Source organism: Mauremys reevesii, linkage group 6 (genome assembly GCF_016161935.1).
Source record: "Mauremys reevesii isolate NIE-2019 linkage group 6, ASM1616193v1, whole genome shotgun sequence".
Taxonomy (NCBI): Eukaryota; Metazoa; Chordata; order Testudines; family Geoemydidae; genus Mauremys; species Mauremys reevesii.
Window position 1 is genome coordinate 83,071,568 of NC_052628.1, and position 21,167 is coordinate 83,092,734.

The following is a 21,167-nucleotide window of genomic DNA, read 5'->3' on the forward strand; positions in this document are numbered from 1 at the left end:
GGTGAAAATTATTAGTTCTGATGGCCCAAGAGGGAATACTGGTCTGACAAACTCCCACTCCCTAGTGATTAGGGCACTCACCTGTGGCACCTAAAAGCCTAGCCAACTGATTTTGATTACACTTGTGGTTCAATATTAAAAATGTTCAAGAGGCCAAATACCCAAGGTTAGCCCATTTACTGTCTTAAATGAAAGGAGCATAGTAGAAAATGAGGTATGCATACAAGGGAAATGTGGTCTTGATGAAATGCCTATAAGGTGGATCAGTGCTGGGTCCAGAACTAGTCAATATTTTTCATTAAAGACTTAAAGAATGGAGTGGACTGTATCTTTATAAAATTTACAGATGACTCCAAGCTTGGAGGGGTTGCAAACACTTTGAATGATATGATTAGAATTCAAGACAAACTTAACAAGTTAGAGAAATGATCTCAAATCAGCAAGATGAAATTCGACAAACAAGGGCAAAGTACTACACTGAGGAAGAGGGAAAAAAAATCAAATGCACAACTATAAAATGGGGAATAACTGGCTTTGGCACTGGAAAAGAGGAAACCTATTAAAGGCAAGATGTACCAGGACAAAGAAAGTGTAAGTTCGGAGGTACTTCCACAGGTAACTTGTTTGGAATGTAATATCCAAAAGACCAAGGCAAAAAGTGAATTGGTAAAATTTAGTCGGGGGCGGGAGAGGGCGGGGAAGATGTACAGCGTGCTTTTAGCTAGGATATAGAGGGGGGGCTTATTTTAGAGCAAATCTTTTGTGCTGAGAGAGAAAGCTTCCTGGAGGGAGTGGTATGGAATCATAAAAATGAAGAGCTGGCAGAGACCAATGGCACATCAGCCCACGCTTCTCTTCTCATTGCATTCAGTTCAGTCCTGGGCAGCCCTGCTGGGTGTGTCCTTGCAGCATGCAGTCTTATTATGAGAGTGGGAATATGCAGGTGAGGCATAAGAGAGCGAACTGCCTGAAACAAAAACAAGAGAGAGAGAAGAGCACGAATGACTCTGGCAGGACATAACACTAGGAGGCACAGGATGAGACACATGGCCATCTATCCAAAAAGGAGTTCAAAAAAAGAAAAAAAGTTTTGAACCATTATTTTATACCCTTCTCTGTGCAAAAAAAAGGGCTACTGAGATGAGTCTGACTAAATGTTTAAAAATGCTCTGATTTGTGCCATGTATTTCATATTAAAATTGGTCTCCAGTTCCATTTTGCTTGAGTTATACAAAATTTCAAACAGATATAAGGAATTAACCCCCAAACCACTGTGCAGTATTGCCCACCTCTAAGCATTCAAAGTCATGAGCCAGGCCCCCCAGAAAATCATGAGATGAGTGGTTTGGGGTTTTTTTGTTTGGTTGTTTTTTAAAGCCAAAAAGATTTAAAAAACATTGGGAGCTTTATATTAGCTTTCTGGTTTGAGCTTTTAAGGTGCCTTTGGGTCACATTTTCAGGCTTTTCCTGCAACCATAAAGGCTAGAAGCTGAGGGCCAGATTTTTACTAGGCACGTTGAAAGTCTCAAGGTACTTATCTGGCCCTTATTGTCATGACCCCAGCTACACAGACACAAGTTAAGTATGGGTCCTGGGTTGGAGGGGACTTAAGAACATGGTCTGAATCCAGTCTAGAGGGTCAAGGCCAGAAGCAACAGTCTGTACCAGTGTCACACTATCAGATAAGGTCAGAATTGAGGTTAATGAACTGTACTAGTTCAAAGCCAAGTAAGCCAGCCAAACTAGGGTTAGTGGAACTGAGGCAGGAATGGACCAGGGGTTCAGGTACCAAGGCAGGGAAGCATCAGGAGTTGGGCAGGAGACCAAGGGTCAGGAGAAAGCCCAAGTATCAGAACTGCTCTGCAAGGTCTGTTTGCAGTAGACAACCAGGGATCCACCTAGGGGCACAGACACCTTGCAGGTGTTTTCCATAGGCCTTAAATAGTATGCCTGGGCCAATCTGGGAAATATGCTCCAGTAGTCAAAATCTCCCTGGGTGGAACATCCAGTGGTGCTTGAATCCATAGTTCTACAGCGTTACATGGAAATCACCATCAATTTCCAGTACTTTGCACATTAGGGTGACTCATTTGTAAGTTAATATATTATCTAAAATTCTACATAAACAATATTAAAACATTAAAATTGAATCCATTGGGCTCATAGGCTGCTGCTGCCCATTTTGCCCAACTGGTCAGGTTGCAGTGTGGACATGGCAGCCAGCAGCAGACCCAGGTTCCAGAGCCTCACACTTGTGTCTTATTTTTAAATGAATAAAATCACTAGACTCCAGAGCTGGGTATTTAAGGAGGGAAACAAAAGCACCAAATACCACAAGAGTCATGATACAGTTCCTGGACCTTGCAACACCAACTGAGAGCATCATACCTATATGGAACTCTTCCATTGAAAATACCAGTTGTTACTTTTCTCTGACCCAAAGCCAAACTGTTCTAACAGCACTATCTTGGGACACCTTCAAATGAGGCACATATTAGCACCAAGCTTGTATCAGCAAGCTCTGCAATACTTACCTACCTCACGGGTAAGGCAGATTAAATATTCTGAAACCACAACATCTTAAGAATTTTAATTAAATGCACTAGCCATTTGGACATGATGCCTTTCACCATCTCCGACTATCCAGGCAACCGTCATCCACACCTGTGTTACCTTTATCCATGACTACCATTACGGACTGTAGGGCTACTGCTGAAGTCCACCTGGGAGATCCAATTAGTGCAGAACACAGATTGCAACCACCAGCTTGTTCATAGCAAACATGAACATCTAGCATTTATCTACACTGACTCAGTTTCAATGTGATGATTTTTAAGCCCCAAATGATTTGGGGTGCAGTTACCCCCCTACCTCTTAAGATTGGCTGGGAAAAATGTGTTGCCAGAACCTATGTTTGAATACTTTGTCACTAGTTCTAATCTTGTTTACACCAGTGAAAAAGCCTGTGCATTCTGCAGAGCGACTCCTGATTTACACTTTTATGTGAAAGAAGAATCAGGCCTTCCATGTCTAGTGGCAGGACTTTTTCAGCTGAAGGCCTTGATCTTTGCAATTCTCTCCCCCGTAGTAGTCTATCAGAGCCCAAATGTAGTAGCCTTCAGACTACAAAGCAGGACATGAATATTTTATTAAATTGGCAGAGCAACAGCTACAGAAATTAGTAAAATTAGAATAGAATATCAGGGTTGGAAGGGACCTCAGGAGATCATCTAGTCCAACCCCCTGCTCAAAGGAGGAGCAATCCCCAGACTGATTTTTGCCCCAGATCCCTAAATGGCCCCCTCAAGGATTGAATTTACAACCTTGGGTTTAGCAGGCCAATGCTCAAACCACTGTCCACTGATCTATTTAGATAGCATGAAAAGAATCAAATATGGATAGACATTCTTGGTAGCTTTATGGCCCCTTTGACAAAATTCCAAAGATGTGTTAAAATCCAATTTACACAGAGTGAGTTTTCAATAAAATTTGCATCAAGGTAAGGAGAAAAGCAGAAAGAACTGAGTTGTTCAGAAAGACCTCAAGTACAAGATTCAAAAGAAGCTGGGGCAAACATTCAACATCCCTTTGTCTCTAAGGTCATGTGTTCAAATCAGAGTTTACACATATCCAGACTGCCTCAGACAATGCTTTAATGATAGTACCAGTATGAAAGTTATAAGCAAAGTGCAGCATATATATTTGCATGTATGCTTGCTAAATTTGTAATCCCACTTTTGAATAAATTAGTTAGCACCAATCCGTTAAATCCTAGCAAGAATAAATCACTAGTTTCATGTTTCTTTCCTTTCTCCCACTTGGAATCTATCTTGGATCACACATGGGGGCAGGGAGAAAGAGGGGTCAGAGAAGTGGCATGGTTTCTGCCCTCAACTGAATCAAAGGCCACACCCTAGCACACAATATACTCCATAACAAATACATTGGTCAAACAAGCAAACCCCTCCTATTTACACAGTTATTTGCAGGGGAAGGGAGAATTGCAAACAGCTGTGGTCCAGCTCCAATGCCACTTCTCTCTATTGTGTTCCCTAGGTCCTTCCCTAAATAGGTTGATGAACTCCAGGCCAAGGCCATCCTCTAGTGAGTCCTGTGGTCTGTTACAGTCCTCTACTCCCTCTGCCACAAGGCTTTCCTCTGGCTCTATTAGAGTTGAACTTTGTTTTGTTAGTTATGGTTAAAACCAATACTCCAATTTGGCACAATTCATTTTTAGATTAAGTTTTAAATGCCTCTTTCACCTAAACAATTCTAACTTCTGGAGAATGTGTCAGAGATAATTTACCTTCTGCCTGATTCAAGGTTTTGCTTCCATCACACAGGATGTCACTATTCCTGATCAGGAATTTCACACACACAAAAAAACCCCCTCAGATAAGTGCTGGCTATGATTGGCTATAAACCCCAGGAGGCGCACATATTAATACCCTCTCATAAAGGGCAGTAAAATACTCTAGTAAAAATCTTCAAAACAAAAAAAACACATGTAAAAAAAAACATTCAAAAGTGTTTGTAAGATCTTTTCTGTAGGAAAAATAAACTAAGTTGTTTACTATAGCACAGCACAGGGCATATTTGCTACCAGGAGTTTTTTTTTTTTTAATAAAACCCATGAAGAACAAGAAAATTACAAAAATGAAACATACTTTTTACTCTCCTCCTCCACTTGTCCCATTCAATCCTTGTAAAAAGGTGGGGATTTAAAAAGTGAGATGAAAGTTTTTAATCCCCCATCAAATTTTTCATAAATTCCTCCTCTGCACCCCAAAGAGTCAATAAACATATTCCAACCTCCCTCCCATTTTCAACTGTCATTACTTTGTCCCACTCTAGTCCCATGCTCAGTTTAGCACACAGTCTCAGCAGGTCACTTAGGCCAAAGTTTTCAAACATGACTGAATCTAAATCCATAGAGCCAAGCTAGGCCATTTGGGAACTGGCCTGAGTGAGGATGGTGCAAGCTACTCCCCAGAGTCCCACTTTGAGCACAAACTGCAGTTGTGACCAGCCCTTGTGAAGGCAACACAATGAAAAGAGACTCCTTGCATGCTCTTCCTCCTTTCTGTACTCCACCCCAATCTTACCACAGCAACATAAGGGCCATTCACTATATGGCCCATTTTTAGCTTGATATTTAGACAAAGTTTTCAAAGGGATTTAGCACCCACAGCTCCCATAGAAGAACAAAAACAAAATAGGAGCTGAGAGTACTCTCCACCTTCAGAGATCAGGTCTCTTTATCTGGGTGCCTACCTCCAGCACCCATGTTTGAGAATGTTGGCTTTACCATCTCCGTGCTTCACTTTATCCACTTATAAAATACAGATTCCAATCGCTGCCCTGAGGTAAAGTGTTTTTTAAAGTACTCTCAGGATCTCATATTTTTGTATACTTGTATAATAAACTAATTGCTGCTGCTGTTCAGAATTAAAACTGACCTGTTTGTGCAATGCAAGAGAAGTTTAATTACTGGTGTTAGTAAATCCCATTCCCCAGCTGTTAGAGAGCCAGTCAGTCCATTGAAACAATGCATAGCAAAAAAAGAGGGAAGTTTGGTTGGCATATCCAGCACCAACAACTCTTCTCAGCAGATAGACAGGCAGACTTATTAATACACACTGAATGGCCAAGGAGCCAGTTAGCATTATTGGAAATAAGGCTAAGATTTTGTCACGGTTATTTTTAGTAAAAGTCACGGACCGGTCACGGGCAATAAACAAAAATGCATGGAGTCCGTGACTTCTGCTAAAAATAACTGGGGGCTGGGCTAAATAGGGAGGAGGAATAGAGTCGCATGGGCAGGGGGTGGAGAGAGGAGGGAATGACTGACAGGCTGCTGACAGCTGAAGTGGAAGAGGTCGTGCAGATCCAGTAAAGTCACAGAATCCATGACCTCCAGGACTAAATCATAGTCTTGGAAATAACTAACTAGAAATGGGAGGCAAGGGGAAATGTGGAAAAGTAAGGCCTAAAGCATTAAAGCCTCTTAACCATCACTAGGAAGGCACAGTAAGGAATAGAGCCCACTAAATAGCAATTGTACATTAATGAATGTTCTACACTCACCTGCTCAAATACCCAGTGCATTTAACACTAGGAACTGATGAACTTTTAAAACCAATATAGGATTGGGCAGTGCCAGGGGCGGCTCTAGAAATCACGCTTGACCTGCCGCAGTCATGCCTGCGGGAGGTCCAGCCGGGGCGCCCTCCGCCCCTCCGCCAGTGCCTGCAGCAGGGGTCCGTCCTCCCCGTCGTCCGCCCTGCTGCCGCCATGACGGGCGCAGGTCCGTCGCCCAGCCTCCCGCCCTCCCCTAGGCACCAGCTTGTTTTGCTGGTGCCTAGAGCCGCCCCTGAGCAGTGCACACATGCCCATGGAATCTGCTTCATAGTACATTTCAGAGTCTTTCCCCTATACTAAAGATGAATCAAGGACAAACAAGCTGGAAGACAGGGAATACTGCCACCGCTTTTGAAATTGAATCTCCCTGATGTTTTCATAACACTACTAATTTGGGGGTGGGGAAAATTGTGTGGTTTAATTTAGGTTTGGGATTCCTCAGCAATGATGCCTTCCCATAGACCTGAGTGGGGGAGGGGGGTGGAAAGGGGAGAAATCTTTTACTAGAGTCCTAAAAATAAAGTGTATTACACACTGTCCGGCTATAGTGCCATTTAACTTGGTGTAACAGATTCATCAACCCAAATATAAACAACTAAAAAATTGTGAGGTATTTTGACCAAACAGATGATATGAAGGACATGGCAAAGAAGCAATCTGAACAGCTGTCAAAAGGGCAGTCTTTCCACAATGTGGTTAATGTTCCACAAAGTTCCCCATTATGTGCCTGTAAACTGCTTTCCACAAATGAGGTGCAGCATGGTGATGTATTGTTTCCACATATCCATGCTCACTTACCCTATCATCTATGTTAAAAATAACTTCAATAAGGGATATAATTCTCCATGATCAAAGCAAAACTGCAGTAGAGACAAATCCCATGACCATTCTTGTAAAAATGTAAGTTAATCTACACAATTCCAAAAATGTATTAATTAATAACTTCTGCACTTGGCTTACCAGCCTACAACATATTTATCTGAAATACATTTTTATCCTTCAGCAATCTGGATTGTCATATCCATAAACCATTCCAGACTGTGCCTGTTAGGAAATGAAACCATCTAGAGTTTTGCTAATGCTTTCCATATTGTGCATATTTCCTTTCAAAGAGTTTCCTCCAGAACAGATTTCTCCTAACATTTTTTGACGCACTATTTCCAGAGATCATAGTTCAGCCTAATATCCCACAAGTTTAGAGATAGCTATTTTTTCTATTTAGCTATCAGAACAAGTTCCACTTAGTGAGATTGCAAACAGTAGCTATTGTCAAAGTTATATAGGGTCATGTGTTTTCCTCCTATGTAAAGATACACTGGGGGGAAGGTGGGGAGAATCACAAACCTATGTGGGTTTTGATGTGAAACCACTGAAATAGATTCTGCTAATCTACCAACTGCTCTCCATCCTGTACTCACCCTCTACAGAACTAATGAGAGATCTCATGGTAAAGAGTGAGACCATAAAAAGCTGTGAAGACCAATGATCCATAGGAAATGCTGATCTCAAGTCTGCAGCTGCTAAGCAGGTAAACAGAGAGACTGAACCATTTCACCAGGCACCTTCCAGGACCACCCCTGTGATAATGGCAGCATAACTGGTTCATAGCCATGCTGCCACTGGCTGACAGGCTGCACTTGGTGGTCCCTCCACAGTTGGCTGTAGACTCATTGACTTAAGTTAGACTACTTACATATGTAATTCATTTCATGCACTGTAAGTCTTTGCAGGACTTGGGCCACAGAGTGCACAGGAGAGTCCAGCTATTTTCCACACGTTAGATACTGTTCATAAGAGAGCATGGGTAAGGATGGAGCACCACGAGATGAATACCCAGCCCCCATGAAGAAAATGGGAAGTTTTGCCATAGACTTCAGTGGAGCCAGGATTTTACCCACAGTGATTAAGAATTACATGGTGTTAGGTTCAGTAAAGGTTCAGGTTAGAGGATTGCAACCAACCCAGAATCTCTCATTATGAAAGAAGATAGACAAGTGCCACAGTTCCCTCTTCCCCCACTCTGTTCTCTTTCTACTCTATTCCCTCTTCCTCCCACTGTCTGCTTCCGCCATCTACCAATTCCTTCTTGTTGGCCAAAGGTGGCTCAACACCTCCCTTGAAGTCTAGAGAAATACCTGTCCATACCCCAGAGGACACTAATGTTCTCTGTGAAGAGAAGATTGCATCCCACACATCAGGAATACCAAAACTCCTATCAGAAAACAAGGCTTTTTTCAGGGGCTGGTGAAATTATACTGAAATCATGAATGTGATAAATTTATTTATAAAATGTGAAAATGATTCAACATTTCTTTTTTTATTCTTTCCCCAGTTGATAGATCTGAGCATAAAATTCAGTAATAGACACCAAGGTGAAATTAGGCTGGTACGGCGTACCAGTAAGTACGCACACAGCTGTTTAAGATCACTGCCCCTTTTACTCCCCCCACCCCTTGGTGGCCCTGCCAGATGGGGGTGGGGTGGGGGGAAGGGCAAAGGGGCAGCTGCCGCAGGGCCCAGCAATTTAAAAGGTTCCAGGGTTCCTGGCCGCCACCACTGCAGCAGCAGATGGAGCCCTGGGCCCTTTTAAATCACCACCGGAGCCCCAGGTGGCACTGGCCAGGCAGCACGGATGGGCTGGCTGAGGTAGGCTGACCCCAGCCCTGCCCCTTCTGCCTGAGGCCCCATCCCTTTTGGGGGCCCAGAGCTGGCCCCTGTACCAGTAAGTCGTCTGTGCTACTTTCACCCCGATAGACACCTATTGTGGGTGATGTCTAAAATACAAGTCAACATTTCATGATTTGCCTAGCCAACTCACTTTTTGCAAGAGGACCCAAATACCATCCTGCTTTCAGAAACTGCTATTGCACCACCTATTGGAAATATATGTAGAACTGAAAGAGAATCTTGGTCACTTACGAGTTAAAATTATTATTTCCTAGTGTTTGTTTTAATTATAAATCAAGTTAAAATGTTTAATATACAATTTTAATGTTTTAATATTGTTTATGTAGAATTTAAGATAATATATTAACTTACAAATGAGTCACCCTAATGTGCAAAGTACTGGAAATTGATGGTGATTTGAATGTAATGCTGTAGAACTATGCTGATTTATGCCACTGTTAGATCTGAACAAAAAATGTTAAGCTTCAGCACAAAGCAGATCCAAATTGATACAAAGGATTTTGAGCTGCTCTATTTTATTTCCAAGCACAGCACAGAAAAATACTGCTTTGCCATCATTAACTGATAATAGGGGAAAAACCAAAATTAAAATTAAATTGATAAGAAATAAGGTGGCAGCAGTAGACCATAACATTAAGATGCAGAAGTTAACAAAAAAGTATACATTAAAAGTGATGGTTTATAGTTCAAAAGTCTGGTAATTTAAGTATGCGATCAATGTTGACACACAGCCAAGGGCAGTGAGATGGCAGTTCTAAGCAGTTTAACCTATGGCTAGTGTGTTGCTAACTCCACCAGAGAGGTCCTTTGGGGCCATCTGCCTGTCCCAAGTCAGGGTAAAGGAGGAGGGTTGGGCATGGGGCTAGCAACTCCACCCCGTAAAAATCAGCTTGCTACAGAAACGCCAACAATAGAGTTAACAGAGACTTTTAGCCTGGAAAAAGAAGGGTCTTCAACTCGAAGACGCATGACGCTGGGTGGTGAAAGCCGCGAGGAAGCCACTAAGCCGATCACCCTTCTTACAACCAGGAGGATTACCATCGGCACATGGAACGTGAGGACCATGTACGAGTCAGGAAAGACGGCGCAGGTTGCAGCAGAGATGAGGAGCAACAACCTGACCCTACTAGGCATTAGCGAGACAAGATGGACGCAAGCTGGACAGAGACGACTGTTGACAGGAGAGCTGTTGCTGTATTCAGGACATGAAGAGAGCAACGCACCCCACACACAGGGAGTAGGCTTAATGATGTTAACGGTTTTTTAGCCATATAAATAGGAAGAAAACCAAGAAAGAAGAAGTGGGACCGCTTAAAACTTTAAACGGAGTGGAGATTAGGGATAATCTTGGAATGGCACAATATCTGAACGAATACTTTGCCTCGGTCTTTAATGAGGCTAATGAAGGGCTAAGGAATAGTGATAGAGGGACCGATGGGAATGAAGATGTGGGGGTAGACATTACGGTATCTGAGGTAGAAGCCAAACTTGAACAGCTTAACGGAAGTAAATCGGGGGGCCCGGATAATCTTCATCCTAGAATATTAAGGGAATTGGCGAGGGATATTGCTAGCCCGTTAGCGATAATCTTTAATAAATCCCTAAATTCGGGGATTGTACCGACTGACTGGAGATTAGCTAATGTAGTTCCTATATTCAAGAAGGGGAAAAAAAGTGACCCGGGGAATTATAGGCCTGTTAGTCTAACATCTGTAGTATGCAAAGTCATGGAAAAAATCTTAAAAGAGAGAGTGGTTCCGAGCATGAGGCCGATGGCAACTGGGATAGATTACAGCATGGATTTACGAAGGTAGATCGTGCCAAACCAACCTGATCTCCTTCTTTGAGAAAGTAACAGATTTTTAGACAAGGGAAATGCGGTGGATCTAATATATCTGGATTTCAGTAAGGCGTTTGATACGGTACCGCATGAAGAATTACTGGTTAAATTGGAAAAGATGGGGATCGAAATGAAAATCCAGAGGTGGATAAGGAGCTGGTTAAAGGAGACTGCAGAGGGTAGTATTGAAGGGGAACTGTCCGGTTGGAGGGGGTTACCAGTGGAGTTCCTCAAGGCTCGGTTTTGGGTCCGATTTTATTCAATCTATTTATTGCTGACCTGGGAACCAAGAGTAGGAGTGGGCTGATAAAGTTTATGGATGACACCAAGTTGGGGGGTATTGCCAATTCGGAAGAGGATCGGGATATTCTCCAGGGAGATTTAGATGACCTTGTAAACTGGAGTATTAGTAACAGGATGAAATTCAATAGTGAGAAGTGTAAGGTTATGCATTTAGGGATGTCTAACAAGAACTTTAGTTATAAGCTGGGACGCACCAGTTGGAAGTAACGGAGGAGGAGAAGGACCTAGGAGTCCTGGTTGATCGCAGGATGACTATGAGTAGGCAATGTGATGTGGCGTTAAAAAGCTAATGCGGTCTTGGGTTGCATTAGGCGAGGTATTTCGAGTAGGGATAAGGAGGTGCTAGTCCCGTTATATAAGGCGTTGGTGAGACCTCATTTGGAGTATTGTGTGCAGTTTTGGTCTCCTATGTTTAAGAAGGATGAATTCAAACTCGAACGGGTACAAAGAAGGGCCACTAGAATGATCCGAGGAATGGAAGGCCTTTCGTATGAAAGGAGACTTGAGGAGCTCGGTTTGTTTTCCTTAACCAAAAGAAGGATAAGAGGAGATATGATTACACTCTTTAAATATATCAGAGGGATAAATACCAGGAAGGAGAAGAATTATTTCAGCTCAGTGCTAATGTGGACACGAGGACAAACGGATATAAACTGTCAGTCAGGAAATTCAGGCTTGAAATTAGACGAAGGTTTCTAACCATCAGGGGAGTGCAATACTGGAACAGCCTACCGAGGGAAACAGTGGGGGCGAAGGACCTCCATGACTTTAAGATTAAGCTAGATAAGTTTATGGAGGGGATGGTATGATAGGATAACGGGCTTAGTCAATAGGTCAATTAAGTGCCACACTGGTAAATAGTACAATGGGTCAATGGTATGATATAACCTTTTCCAGAGGGTTTGGCTGGAGAGTCTTGCCCGCATGCTCGGGGTTCAGCTGACCGCCATATTTGGGGTCGGGAAGGAATTTTCCTCCAGGGAAAATTGGCAATGGCCCTGGAGGTTTTTCGCCTTCCTCCGAAGCATGGGGCAGGGGTCGCTTGCTAAGGAGTGGGTGGATCGGCTTATGTGGCCTGCATCTTGCAGGAGGTCAGACTAGATGATCATAATGGTCCCTTCTGATCTTGAATTCTATGATTCTATGATTCTATGATTCTATGTCCAAACAGGCACAGAGAGCACTGATTGGTTGGGAGGCACATGGTCCCAGGATCATCACAGCATCCTTCAGAACTAAAATGAAGAGGATTAAGATGAATGTTGTTCAGTGCTACGCTCCAACCAATGACAGTGAAGAGGAGGACAAAGACTACTTTTACAACAGACTCCAGAAAATATTAGAGACTCTCCCAGACAAAGACATTACCATCCTTATGGGAGACTTTAATGCCAAAATTGGACCTGATAACACAGGATACGAACAAGTCATGGGGACCCACGCTCTGGGAGAGATGAGTGAGAATGGAGAGAGATTTGTGGATCTGTGTGCACTTAACAACCTGGTCATAGGAGGCAGCATCTTTCCTCACAAGCGGATCCACAAGAGTACCTGGGTATCGCCAGCAGGCATGACAGAAAACCAGATCGACCATGTCTGCATTAGCAAGAAGTTCAGAAGATCCTTGCAGGACGTTAGAGTTAGAAGAGGAGCAGACGTGGCGTCCGACCATCACTTAGTGGTGGCCAGATTGAAGCTGAAGCTGAAGAAGAACTGGATAGACGCGTCAGACAGAAGAGCGAAGTACAACGTCAACCTTCTGAAGGACCATAAGACCAAGGAAGATTTTGGATTGACGCTGAAGAATAAGTTTTCAGTACTACAGGATCGGTCTGAGGAAGAGGAAGACAGTGTACTCAACAGATGGCAGAAAGTGAGAGACACGCTTAGGTCAGCATGCCAGGAAGTGCTTGGAATTAAGAAACACCAGCAGAAAGAGTGGATCACAGCAGAGTCCTTGACTAAGGGTACGTCTACACTACGGGACTATTCCGAATTTGCATAAACCGGTTTTGTAAAACAGATTTTATAAAATCGAGTGTGCGTGGCCACACTAAACACATTAAATCGGTGGTGTGCGTCCACGGTCCGAGGCTAGCGTCGATTTCTGGAGCATTGCACTGTGGGTAGCTACTCCGTAGCTATCCCATAGTTCCCGCAGCCTCCCCCGCCCCTTGGCATTTCCGGGTTGAGATCCCAGTGCCTGATGGGGCAAAAATCATTTTCGCGGGTGGTTCTGGGTACAGCCTCACCCCTCCCTCCCTCCCTGACAGCGGCAGACAACCGTTTCGCGCCCTTTTTGCTTGGTGAACCGTGCAGACGCCATAGCACAGCAAGCATGGACCCTGCTCAGCTCCATACCGCAATCGTGGATGTTTTAAACACCTCGCGCACTCTCGTGCAGTATATGCTGAACCAGGACCTTCGAACCGAGGCGAGTAAGAGGCGGATACGGCAGCGCGGCGATGACAGTGATGAGGACGTGGACACAGAATTATCTCAAACCGCGGGCCCCGGCGCTTTGGAGATCCTGATGGTAATGGGGCAGATTCTATCCATTGAACGCCGATTTTGGGCCCGGGAAACAAGCACTGACTGGTGGGACCGCATTGTGTTGCAGGTGTGGACGATTCCCAGTGGCTGCGAAACTTTCGCATGCGTAAGGGCACTTTCATGGAACTTTGTGACTTGCTTGCCCCTGCCCTGAAACGCCATAATACCAAGATGAGAGCAGCCCTCACAGTAGAGAAGCGAGTGGCGATAGCCCTGTGGAAGCTTGCAACACCAGACAGCTACCGGTCAGTCGGGAATCAATTTGGAGTTGGAAAATCTACTGTGGGGGCTGCTGTGATGCAAGTAGCCAAAGCAATCACTAAGCTGCTGCTACGTATGGTTGTGACTCTGGGAAACGTGCAGGCCATAGTGGATGGCTTTGCTGCAATGGGATTCCCTAACTGTGGGGGGGCGATAGATGGAACCCATATCCCTATCTTGGCACCGCAGCACCAGGGCACCCAGTACGTAAACCGGAAGGGGTACTTTTCAATGGTGCTGCAAGCACTGGTGGATCACAAGGGACGTTTCACAAACATCCACGTGGGATGGCCAGGGAGGGTTCATGATGCTCGCGTATTCAGAAGCACTACTCTGTTTAAACGGCTGCAGCAAGGGACTTACTTCCCAGACCAGAAACTAACAGTTGGGGATGTTGAAATGCCTGTCGTTATCCTGGGGGACCCAGCCTACCCCTTGATGCCATGGCTCATGAAGCCATACACAGGCAGCCTGGACAGTGGTCAGGATCTGTTCAATTACAGGCTGAGCAAGTGCAGAATGGTGGTGGAATGTGCATTTGGCCGTTTAAAGGCTCGCTGGCGCACATTACTGACTCGCTCAGACCTCAGCCAAACCAATGTCCCCTATGTTATTGCTGCTTGCTGTATTCTCCACAATCTCTGTGAGAGTCAGGGGAGACCTTTATGGCGGGGTGGGAGGCTGAGGCAAATCACCTGGCCGCTGATTACGCGCAGCCAGACACCAGGGAGATTAGAAGAGCACACCAGGAAGCGGTGCGCATCAGAGAAGCTTTGAAAACGAGCTTCATCAATGGCCAGGGTACAGTGTGACTGCTGTGTTTGTTGATGAACACCCAACCATTTGATTGACTCAGTCCCTGTAAGCAACTCCCCCTCCCCCTTCGAGTACAGCTTACTTATGCAAATAAAGTCACTCTCATTTAATAAGCATTCATTCTTTATTTTTTCATTGTAAAAAGAGTGAGAGAAGTACGGGTGTGCTTTGGGAGGAGGAAAGGAGGGATGGAGAAGGACATTAAAAAAATTCAGAGTAACGGCATCCTTCTGGTTGGGCTGTCCACGGGGTGGAGTGGCGGGTGCACGGAGCCTCCCCACGCGTTCTTACACGTCTGGGTGAGGAGGCTAAGGAACATGGTGAGGGGAGGGTGGTTATACAGGGCTGCAGCGGCACTCTGTGATCCTGCTGCCGTTCCTGAAGCTCCACAAGACGCCGGAGCATGTCAGTTTGATCACGCAGCAGCCCCAGAGTTGCATCCCGCCACCGCTGATCTTCCTGCCGCCACCGCTGATTTTCCTGCCGGTCTTCCTGCCGCCACCTCTCATCTCGGTTGTCCCTCCTGTCCTCACGTTCATCCCTCCTGTCCTCACGTTCACTGGCCTCTTTCCTGTAATTTGAAACCACGTCCTTCCACTCATTCAGATGAGCTCTTTCATTGCGTGTAACTTCCATAATATCTGAGAACATCTCATCTCGCGTCTTCTTTTCCTCCGCCTTATCTGTGCTAGCCTTTGGGATGGAGGAGGGACGCTTGAAAAATTGCAGCTGCATGAGGGAGATAAATATTTAGAAAGATACATTTTACAGAACAATGGTTATACTCTTTCACAGTGAAAAGCACTATTCACCTTACATAGCACATGTGATTTCCTACAAGGTCGCATTTTTCATCTTAATAGGGACTGCGTGCATCTCGGGGGTTACAGATCTCACCGACACAGGTCCAGGCATCAGGAGTCAGCTTGCATGCGGCCATGGTAAGCCACTGTCTCAGTGATTTACCCTCCCCAACGCATGGCTAATACCACGCTAGCTCCTGCTAATCAACAACCTTCCCCTCCCCACCCACTGCTTGTCCGGTAGCTTGGGGAAGCTCGCCGCCGGTGACCAAACAGAAAAGATCATCGGCATTTCACCCTCCCCTCCCCGCTCGCTACGTGCAGGAAAGTGTTTTTTTAAGCTGCTGCATTCCACGAACCCAGTAGAAAATGGCCACCCCCTTACTTAAATTCCTGATTTTTAACCAGGTTATCCTGAACGATATCACTTTGCTGAGGATAACAGAACAAGATAAAGAGCGGATGCTTCTTGAATGCCAGCAGTCCCGGGACCATACGCTGCGATGCTTTGCCACGCAATGATACCTGATTACTTGCTACATGCATGGCATGGTAAAGTGTCCTACCACGGTGGGCAGAACAAGGATGCCTTGCCCAGAAACCTTCTGCAAAGGCTTCTGGAGTACCTACAGGAGCGCTTCATCGAGATGTCCCTGGAGGATTTCCTCTCAATCCCGGACATGTTAACAAACTTTTCTAAGTAACTATACTGTCTGCGAATGCATCCCAAGTCCTCAGGGCAAATCAATCATTAAAAAAGGCTTGCTTAAAAAACACTGTTTGCTATTTGCAAAGGTACACTCACCAGAGCTCCCTTCCAGGGCGTCATTCTCTGCAATAGTTGCTTGCGAGGGCTGGGAGCAGGGTAATTCCGTCAGGGTGATAAAAAGCTCCTGGCTGCTGGGGGTCACGGAGTGCTGTGTGCTCTCTGCGAGGTCTTCCTCTTCTTCTTCCTCTTCATCTTCCACGTCTGCATAATCCTCAGACATGGCAGAGATTACAACCCCCACCTCGGAATCCACAGTCAGGGGTGGGGTACTTGTGGCGCAGCCCCCTAAAATTGCATGCAGCTCAGCATAGAAGCGGCATGTTTTTCGACCTGCCCCGGACCTTCCGTTTGCTTCTTTGGTTTTCTGGTAGGCTTGTCTGAGCTCCTTAACTTTCACTCTGCACTGCACGGAGTCCCTGCTGTGGCCTTTAGCAGTCATAGCCTTAGAAATTCTTTCAAATACTTTTTCATTTCGTCTTTTGGAACGCAGTTCTGTTAGCACTGAATCATCTCCCCATATAGCGATCAGATCCATTACCTCCCGAGCGGTCCATGCTGGGGCTCTTTTCGATTCTCAGGAGACTGCATTGTTAACTGTGCTGATGAGCTGTGCGTGGTCACCTGTGATGATGAGCTCTCCACGCTGTCGAAGCAGGAAATGAATTTCAAAAGTTCCCGGGGCTTTTCCTGTCTACCTGGCCAGTGCATCCGAGTTGAGAATGCTGTCCAGAGCGGTCAGTGGTGCACTGTGGGATAGCTCCCGGAGGCCAATACCGTCGATTGCGGCCACACTAACCCTATTCCGATATGTTAATACCGATATTAGCGCTACTCCTCTCGTCGGGCAGGAGTACAGAAACCGATTTAAAGAGCCATTAAAATCGATATAAGGTGCCTCCTAGTGTGGACGGTTGTGGCGTTAAATCGGTTTTACACTCGTAAAACCGATTTAAACGCCTAGTGTAGACCAGGCCTAAGATAGAAGACAGAAAGAAGAAGAAGGCAGCAGTCAACAACAGCAGGACTAGAGCAGCAAAGGTCAAAGCTCAAAAAGAGTATGCTGAAGCCCACAGAGCAGTGAAGAGGAATATTAGGAAGGATAAGAGAGATTATGTGGATGGACTGGCTGCAGAAGCAGAGCAGGCAGCATACAGCGGTAACATGAAACAGCTGTACGATACTACCAAGCGACTGTCTGGAAAGTTCAGCAAGCCAGAACGTCCCGTTAAAGACAAGCAGGGAAAGTCTATAACAGGAATAGAACAACAGATGAACAGATGGGCGGAGCACTTTGAGGAACTCCTGAACAGACCAGCACCACCAAATCCACCAGACATCGACCCAGCCAACGAGGACCTCCCAATCAATTGCGATAAACCAAGCAGAGCCGAGATCAGAAAAGCCATCACCATGATGAAGAACAGTAAGGCGGCTGGACCTGACGACATCCCAGCAGAGGCCCTGAAAGCAGACCTGGATACTTCAGTGGAAATGCTGTACCCACTCTTTGAGAAGATATGGGAAGAAGAAGTGATTCCGGCTGACTGGAAAGAGGGATATCTCATCAAAATCCCCAAGAAAGGAGACCTCAGCAACTGTGCCAACTATAGAGGAATCACACTCCTGTCGGTGCCAGGAAGGTCTTCAACCGAGTCCTCTTAGAGAGAATGAAGGATGCCGTCGATCCACAGCTACGAGATGAACAGGCAGGTTTCCGGCAGAACAGATCATGCACGGACCAGATAGCAACGCTCCGCATCATAGTCGAGCAGTCTATGGAGTGGAACTCCTCGTTGTACATCAACTTTGTTGACTATGAGAAAGCGTTCGATAGCGTGGATCGAGAGACCCTCTGGAAGCTCCTTCGGCACTATGGCATCCCAGCAAAGGTGGTCAACCTGATCAAGAACTCATACGACGGCATACACTGTAGAGTGATCCATGGAGGGCAGCTCACAAACAGCTTCCAGGTGCGAACCGGAGTCAGACAAGGATGCTTGTTGTCACCACTTCTCTTTCTTCTCGTCATCGATTGGATTATGAAGACATCCACTTACGAGCATAGGAACGGAATCCAGTGGACGTTGTGGACCCAGCTTGACGACCTGGACTTTGCCGACGACCTTGCACTCCTTTCACACAGTAAACAGCAGATGCAAGAGAAGACCAACGTAGTGGCAGCCACGTCATCACAGGTTGGCCTCAACATCCACAAGGACAAGACCAAGATCCTTAGGATCAATTCCATCAGCAACGACCCAGTCACACTGAATGGACGCCCCCTGGAAGAAGTACAGTCCTTCACCTACCTAGGTAGCATCATCGACCAGCAGGGTGGCACAGACGCAGACATCAAAGTAAGGATTGGTAAGGCAAGAGCAGCCTTCTTACAGCTCAAGAACATCTGGAGCTCCAGAGAGCTGTCTTTGGCAATAAAGATTCGACTGTTCAACTCCAACGTGAAATCAGTGCTACTGTATGGAGCTGAAACCTGGAGGACAACCAAAACAACCACCAGGAAGATCCAGACCTTCATTAATAGCTGCCTCAGAAGGATTCTCCAGATCCGCTGGCCAGACACCATCAGTAACATCCACCTCTTGGAGAGGACCCGTCAACTCCCAGCAGAGGAAGAAATTAGAAGGAGAAGGTGGGGCTGGATAGGACATACACTACGCAAGCAGCCAACCAACGTCACCAGACAGGCACTGCGGTGGAACCCCCAAGGCAAGCGGAAAAGAGGTCGCCCAAGAAATACCTGGCGACGCGACCTTCAGGTTGATAGCAAAAAAATGGGCTATACCTGGAACCAGCTAGAGCGAATGGCCCAGGATAGAAGACTCTGGAGATCTGTGGTTGGCGGCCCATACCCCGGTTGGGGTGACGGGCATGAATGAATGAATGATGATAGTGTGTTGCTGGGTAAATATGGACTGCGGTTAGTTAAAGGTCACTCCAAAACTGTAAGGAGGGGGTCAGCTAGGCCTACTCAGTCCAAAAGCATGTGCAGGTCACCATAGATTTAGCCGTTATGATGGGTCTACAAGTATGAACCAATCAGCGAGGGTCTGAAGGTGATTGGAGGATAGGTATGCTAATGATTGCCTTATTTTTCAATCCTATCAGGCAGCGAGCAGGCAGGCAAAAGATGGTTGATTGGTTAGGAGCAGGAGAAGATCAGAGAAGCCTACAAGAATAAAGAAGAGCAAGGAAGATGACCTGAAGGGAGAAGAAGCAACTCAATATAACTATCTCCAACTTCCTTTGAGTCAAATTCTGCCCCGATTGATGCTTTGATTTTAAGTGGGTTATACATTTTAAATCAGGGTATAATCTGGTGGTCTGTAACCTTGACATCATCTCTCTACCTCCTCATCTTCTACTGCATATCTGCTAATCTTTTCACCACCTTTAGAACACCCTGTTAACATCACTGCCTCTGCTGAAGTCCTCAGGCATATCTTCATCTCTTCTTGTCTTCAGAATTGCAGCTTCCTCCTCTGTGGCCTTCCCAAGACCCAGCTCCTACAACTGCATGTATAAATAAAAATAATAATAATAATAATGTGCAGCATTCTATTTCCTGATTCCTTCTCACACCAAAACATGCAACTGTCTTGTTCCCATGTTCAAATAATTCCATTGGATACTCATTCATTTCAGGAGACCCCTCAAAACTGCATAATTCTGAAATTCTCAGCAGTGCTCTCTCTCTATTCCCCTCCCAAGTCTCTCTGCTAAACAAGCACTGGCCTCCTCTCCACAACCTCACCAAGGCAGCTGTAAGAGACCATTAATTTTGCCATATAGTTCACATAAGACATGCTGAAGAACATACAGTTGCATTTGCTGGTATTCCCTAGCGTGCTATAGAAAAGAAGTGCCTTACCAAGAAAAATAGCTTATTGAAGAAACATCTACATTAGCTTAACTTGAAATATTTCGCACCTGGGATAAAAATAAAAGTAGGATGCTTGTCAAGTATTTTTAAAATTTTAATCCTCAGATTTACTCCTGTTGTCAGCCTGTAGGATAACCTGAGTTACAGCTTCTGGATTCTAAAATTCCTGTCTTGAATTCATTGGCTTTTCTAGTATTCCACAGTATTATTTTTCCACAAAGAATAGATCCATTGAAATGTGACTAAGGTTTACTAAAATATACTCTCCTTTCTCCCAAACATAAGCATGAACTGAAATCCCTTTTCATTCATATTCCTCATGAAGTGATTAAGAAAGTGATCCTGATAATAGTAGTGTCTTGTTCTGTCCCCAGTTTGCAATCTCCTTCCCTTCAAGCAAGTAGCCATACTGTCATTCCATTCTTCTCATGTGCCACTGCCACCACCTCCTCCTTCTGCTAAAGCATATCACTGCACATTTTTTTGTTCTCTACTTTTTCTCTCTTCCCCCAGATAGCATGCTTCAGGCTTCTCTGGTTGTAAAAGATTTTTCCACCTTATGCTTTTCTTTGGAAACCATCATCATTCCCTGTCTTCTCTTGTGGCAGGAACTCAGAAGTAAAGGCGGGGAAAATACAAGTCTATTTCCTCCTACCTGGGATAAATTTACAAACAGATGATCTGGAGAACCAAGAGTAACATTGCTTTGGAGCAACAGTGTGTAGTATCATGTTCTGGGTCTTGAGAATGCAGATATGATTTACCATGCCCTTTGGCAATATCTAAACGTCCTCCATGGGTTACTAAATAGAAGTTAATCTGAACAGAAACCCAGTAAAGTCAACAGGTTCCCTCTCCCCATCCCAGTTCAAATGCCACACGTCCCATTTAATAGACATGCTTACTAAGCATTTTGTATAGGTAATTGGTAACTGAAGGTCCAAAGTATTTATTTTCATTGGTATTCATTTACTTCTTGCTTGATGGAGTAGACTCCTCTGTTAACAGGCATTTGATATGGGATTAGTCTGTGGGAGATATGAACCCTACATGTGAAAGTCAATCTGAAGTTGTTCTTTTTTCCTTCAGACT